Raw genomic sequence first — 6,893 nt, forward strand, 5'->3', positions numbered from 1 at the left:
CGTCTCTCTTAATAAAATTGAGATACTCTTCTTCACTTTCCGCTAGTTGTTTTTACCCCATAGAATTTGGGACAACTATGAAAGGAGATTTAATAACTATTTCTATATAAAAAAATATTCTTTTTCTCATTTTTCAACAATGCCTTACTTCAATTAAATTGGGCTAAGAGAGCTAGCAAAACGTTAGAAGAAGGCCCATCAAACATAACAAAGTCAATTGGGCCGAAATTTAAACCGGAGTTGGGAATAGAAATGAAAAGTAAACAGTGTCACTAGGTTTTTGCGATTTTCACAGAAGCAAATCAGGCGAGCAATAAACAATGAGTCGGAGTTTGGGCATACCGGTGAAGCTACTACACGAGTCGTCAGGTCACATCGTAACGGTGGAGCTAAAAAGTGGAGAGCTTTACAGAGGAAGCATGATCGAGCAGATGAGGATGCACTAAGCCCTAGGGGTCAAGTGTATCCTATTATTTAAGAAAAAAAAATGAAATTTAATATAATATGTTAAAGAAAAATGAAAAAAAATAAAAAATTTTGCACCCCATTATTTTTAAGAGAATAAAATTAAAATTTTGAACATTCATTTATAAATTTCTAGATCTACCACTGTGATCGAGTGCGAGGATAATTGGAATTGTCAGCTTGAGAACATCACCTTCACTGCTAAAGTATCATCTTCGGCCCTCATCTCTACTCTACAACATCTCTATCTCTACTCTAAAGATGAAATAATAATTAATCTCCATCACTATATCTACATTACCACTAACTCTACTTTATTCATAATATTTAACTATTATAATATTAATAGTATAAATATAAAATAAAACATATAAATTTCTAATAAATATCAAGATAAAATGTATAAATAAAACATTCATAAATAACATTTCAAAAATATAAATAAATAATAAAATTATAATTTATAATAATAATCCGAAAAGGTTAAATGTCTTTAACACATTAATACCGTATATATATTAACATGTGATATACAAATGTGACTGAAATACAAAAATAAAAACAGAACATCGCAAACTAAAATACAAATATATTAACATCTCAAACATTAATACCGTATAACCTAGGAGGATCTAACACTAGTTTACCCATAAGGTTACAGTGACTAAACCCTAATTTACCCAAAAAATTAGTATATAACCTAACTAAAAAAAACCTAAGTTACTTAAACTGAGCACCTCAGCCGCTCAAGCTCTCCACTTCTCTCCTTTTCTTCTCGATGGAAACCAGAGTCCAAAATCCATGGCCACCAAACTTCAGTCGAAACTAATAAAAAAAATGTAACGCAGCTACAGTACAACGCCAGTTGTAGCGTGCACTGTAGTTGTCGCCACAATGCAACTACAAAGTGGCGATGGGCTGGAGCATTAGATCATCTCCAAAGTGGAGATCTTCGCCACTCGAGTGATAGCGCTAGAGATGGCCTTATGTTTATTTTGATCTAATGAATTCTGGGTTTAGGGATTTGCTCTGTTAGTGATAAACCTAGACTTAGTGAATTGATAAATCTTAAAAAATGCTATGGACATTTGATGTTAGATGTAGTCATTGAAATCTAAACTTGAGTTTATAAATGGGAAATGAACAAGTGATGGAGTTTAATGCTCGAATTCAACATATAACTCGGCAAATATAGTTTGTTTTTGTGTTGTTCTATCCATTTTAATCAAATTAATGGCATGGCATATTCCTCTCATTCCCATTTTCAGAAGTGCATAAACCTTCTTAAATGCATTTTCCCATTCCCATTGGCACTAGCTTCTTTTCATCTTCCATCTAGTTTACATTAGTTTGCAACTGATTTTGACGATTGCTAGTTTGCAACTGATTTTGATGATTGCTTTGGCTTGGTTTCAGGATGGAAAGGTTTCACAGCTTGAGCATGTTTTCATACGAGGTAGTAAAGTCAGGTACTGTTTTTCTCTCTCCCTCGCCTTGTACCTTTGTTTTTAATGGGTTTCATAAGTGGTATTTGAGGGTCGTAGTGTGTGTTTAAGTTTAGATCCAACAAACTTTGTTGTTTGACTATTAAAAGGAAACATATCGTGACAGGTTCATGGTCATACCGGATATGTTGAAGAATGCTCCTATGTTCAAACGTCTGGATGCTAAGATTAAGGTACATCTAATTGCAAGTTTACTGTTTTCCAACAGTATGCGCTTTATAGGTAGGATATTTCTGACTTCATTTTATAATTTTGTGAAGGGTAAGAGCTCATCTATTGGAGTTGGCAGAGGTAGAGCTGTTGCAATGCGAGCCAAAGTAAGTTCATGTTCATCGATCTTGTTTACCAACAGTCTGTGCATCAGTTCTCAATCTTTCAATCTTCTTTGTTTTGTAGGCGCAAGCTGCTGGCCGTGGCACAACAGTCGGCAGAGGTGTTGTGCCATCTATTCGTAGGTAACTTGGTCCCGTTAAGTGCTTTTCAATCTCATCCGTTAGGAGCATCATTCATCAGTGCAGGTCCTCAAGAATTTCAGTAACCAAACTTGTACTACTCATTTTTTATGTAAAAGGACCATATTTGATGTAAAAGTCCACTCTTATTATGTGAAAAAAGATGTGTTTGAATTGAAATACCAAAATTCTATTGACTTATTTTTTCTTTTTCCACAAAGCCTCCATGATCTGAAACAAATAAAAACCAGTTTCGCTGGAATACTTGTTATTTCTCTGGAACACTTAACACAATTATTTCTCTCAGGGAAAGAGGAGAAAATCATACATAATCTCTGGGAAAGAGAGGAAAACCAAAGAAAAAAGGTTCAAGGGACAAAAACACTGAGTCGGTATCATGTTCATAAACCCAGGGAGGTTGCTCAAATGCACCCCATTCCCAGCTGAGGGGCAGATGTGATCAATCAAGCAAATACTTCTATGTTGTGCTAGGGTTTAGACTCCAAGAGAAAGTTGCAGGATCAGTTTTTGCAGCATAACCATACTTAGATGTACAGTACTTGCGGTGTACGCATGTAAGTTTCCCTGTCCCTGCCTTCCGATGGAAAGTAGCCATCATTTTTTAGCAATCCCTACAACAACAAAACAAGAGTAAGCTTTTAAATGGGAAGAATGGAATTTCATGGTAATTTCAGAAGACAAGTGCCAAAAGACTTTACATGAGTTGCTCTTCTGAGTAGTTAGTATACCACTCTCTGGTCTTGCTCCAATGCTTTAGCCCACTAATAGTACACTGTGCAGTGAAAATAGCAGCAGCAGCAGCAGTGAAAATAGTACACTCAACTAGGCAAAGCTCGATCATGAAGAACGACAGAAGCTCAAGCTGATTCAAAATTACATTTAAAGACATCTTAGATTAATGACAATGTGGATGACAAGAGCAAAATGACAATGTTTTGTTGTCACAAACCTTCCTGTTAGATTGAGCAGCTTTGAGAAATCTTCTCATAAATGCGTAAGGGGTTGGAAGTGATAGGTTGAATTGTAAAGTATTGATCATCAATTTCTCCTGCTAATCAAGATATATATATATATACTTCTTTCCTGTTGTAAGCCTTGTCAGAAATCAGAATCAGATCCTCTACAACCGGAACAGAAACTTCTTCATATTTGCAGGCAATAAGCATGGCTGTTATTCCAACCAGCTGAAGCTTCTTCCTCACAACTTGATGAGCCGATAAAAATCTATTGATTTGTCAGATGTAGAGTCTCTTCCATCAGCTCAAACTTGTAATGAACCTGTCAATTCATTGATGGAATTTTGAATTATTACCTATATCATCTCATAACTAGGAGCAATGCCAGAATGAAACATTTCTTTTACCTCTATCAGCCAGTCAACGAGGATAGCTCTCATCGTCTCGTTAATGTCGCATTGTTGTGCCATATAATCTGTAGTAACACAATCAATACACTACAAAAATAAATGAAAATTTTGAGGTAATCAACCAAAAGAAAATTATTTAACCACTCAATTTAAGCTGCAATTGTGCATGAAATTACCTCTGCTTTCCTGTAGAATTTGTAAAATCATCAATGTACTCAACAACTGCAAGAGGATTGTTTTTATCATGGTTGTCAATGTCCAGAAACTCTTCATCAATATTTTCCATTTCAAACTCCTGCAAATGGAAGCAAAGCATCAGTGCCTTTTGAGAAAAAACCATGATAAAAATCGGTTTCGAGTCAGTAAAGGGTGTTCAATACCATACGATCAATCTCCTCCAACATAGCTTCGACGTGTTGCTTAAACATTGGTATATCAGATTCATTACCACCTTCCGGCTCATCATCTAAATTGATGGCAGTGCAATCTTCTGATTCATTTGGAACTGGCTCTGGCAGGACTGATTTCTTTATTAACTGTAAGAGTAATTAATCATTAGCATCAAAATTTGAATAATACCTAAAAATTCTCATTGTAAAATTGGTACCTGGGGTTTGATTTGCAGCTTGTTAGCCATCTCGGCAGAAAACTTCCTGATAAAAAGAACCATTAACAAAAAAGATAGAAGAATATGTTTTTTTTAATGGAAACCAAAACAAACATCACAAAACATAAAGAAACTTTTACTGACCTGGTAATTGGTCCATGCATATGTGTGGATGGGATCTTATTAGAAACTTCATTTCTTCTGAATTAAAACACAAATAGAAAATGCAGAAAGAACATCAATATTGTGCCTTGATTACAAATCTTCATGTTTCTTGCTGCTGAGAAAGAGAAATACAGTACTATTTTTAACTAAAAAAAGAAAGATTCATTTTTGAACCCTTAAAGAAATTACTCACACAGATAAAGGTCTCTTTTTGACAATACATGGGAAAGGTGGAGCTCCAACTAGGTCTCGATTAACTGTGCCCAATGCTCTTCGACTCCGCCCGGTCGCCACCACGAACTTCCCGCCTCCGCCGGCTCGCAAACCCCCTTTCATTTGAAATTAAAAAGAAAACAAGTTTCTTTTTAATTTGACATCTCGAATAGTTATTTAAACATCAAATTGGGTTAACAAAAAATTGGGATTTAATTAGTCACCTTGAAGATGAGAGGGTCCGATGACTCCAGGATTGTTTTCGTCTGATCCAGCCATATTTTTCGTGTCTACAAACAACGAATATATCAGAATCCCCAAATTAAGGTCGTCAAAATCAAGACACATCGATCAAAACTAAATCAATTCTTTTTTTTTAAATATCGATTAAAATTGAAAGAAATGCTGTAGACTCATTTTAGAAAAGAAGATCAACAAATCATCTTCAATAAGAAAACAGTCAAAACAATAACCTGTCACAAAAACAATTTTCCTCGTTGCTCTTCGAACTCCAATCAGAAACCCCGTCTCCTTTAACGTTCACTTCACGGAAGAAAGGGAAAAATGAAATCAAAAGAGATTACACAAATTTGACATTTGAAAGTGGCCCGCAACGGAGTGATCCCTCTCTCTCACTCACTCACTTCTGGTTTTCTTTCTCCCGTTCAGGTATTTGGGGTTTGTTTCTGTTCTTTTTATTCTAGGCATTCTTTTACACAAAGGGACCAAATTAAATAGAGAGACAGGCGGAACTTTTCTACTTCAAATCTAACGGCTAGTTAATTGAATGAAAAGTCGCAACGCTTAATCTCGAGGGTAAAATACATCAATAGTCATTACACTATGGTAACATTTTCTTTTGACCACTGCACTTTTGAAAATTACAAAAACAATTAAATTTTTTGTTTGATTACGAAATGGTGATTTGTGTTAGCTGTCATTTACTGTCATCTAGTTAAATGAAGTGATATATTAAATTAATAGATAATATATTTTTTAATTTTTTAATTGTAATTACAATTTTATTTTAATATTTTTAAATAATAATTTTGAAAAAGAAATCTTAAAAAATATATAAAAAATCAGAAAATCCCAATCAAGTTGGTGTTGCACAGAGAATTTTATTTGGCTAAACAATTAACATCTACAAGTAAAAATCAAATTGTGTCATTAACATTCAATAGGGTTGTTTTAAAAAAACATGTCATATTTAAATTATTCATTTATCGTGTTCTAAATATGTTACATATCAAATCTAATTTGTCATTTAATGATGTCAAAAATTTCGAGAGCAAATGATTAAAAGCTCTCGGTTGACACCTCTCATCTATCTTAAGTTGTAGGTTCAATATTCATTAGTTAATGCTCAAATTAACCAGTTGATGGCTTACTTGATGGAATGATTTAATCGCAGTGATATTAATAGTTTAAGAATTTAATTATAATATTTTTAAAGTTTAAAAATCAATTTAGAATATTTTTAAAGGGAATAACAGGTCCAGAATTTGAGCAGTTACATCTACAGTGTGTTGTCAATGACTAAAAAAGATTATGAATAGATATTATCTTATAATCACCCCAAACTATTCAAAAATAAATAAAACTTATAGCCTTAGGTAATCAACTTGGATTTGATATCTTTATTATTTTTAAATTTGTGTTTTAGGTCTTATATTTTAATTTAATATGATTTGGTAATAATTTTTTTATAATGTTGTTAGTTAGTCCAAATAACTAGTGATTTTGTTAATTATTTCAGTTAAAAATGCTAACATACTTCATTTCTTAAAAAAAAAATCCCTTTCAACCAAAAAAGTGAGGAGAATGAGAAAGATTTATCGCATGATGAGTTAGATGGGATGTTTTTAAAAGAAATAAAAACCTTTGTTAGGATCTTAAGCAAGATAGTTAACATTGTGAATTATTTGAACTAACTAATGGTATTGTAAAAGTAGAAAGATCAAATTAACCAAATTAATGCACAGAGACTCGTGAAATTAAAAGTGTACAAGGACTAAAATCCACATTTGAGCATAGTATGGGGGCTAAAACTATAACTTGACCTTATCTATTTAAACTATATATGGGATAAGATCCAC

The 6,893-nt window shown here is 33.5% G+C and overlaps 2 pseudogenes; one reads left to right on the forward strand and one right to left on the reverse strand.

The window, feature by feature from the left end:
* The first annotated feature begins 223 nt into the window (after nt 1–223).
* Nucleotides 224–2,501, forward strand: LOC120198329 (annotated as a pseudogene).
* A 295-nt stretch (nt 2,502–2,796) lies between these two features.
* On the reverse strand, nt 2,797–5,088 carry LOC120198328 (annotated as a pseudogene).
* Between the last annotated feature and the right edge of the window lie 1,805 nt (nt 5,089–6,893).

This window comes from Hibiscus syriacus, unplaced genomic scaffold, assembly GCF_006381635.1.
Source record: "Hibiscus syriacus cultivar Baekdansim isolate YM2019G1 unplaced genomic scaffold, ASM638163v2 tig00117056_pilon, whole genome shotgun sequence".
Classification (NCBI taxonomy): Eukaryota; Viridiplantae; Streptophyta; class Magnoliopsida; order Malvales; family Malvaceae; genus Hibiscus; species Hibiscus syriacus.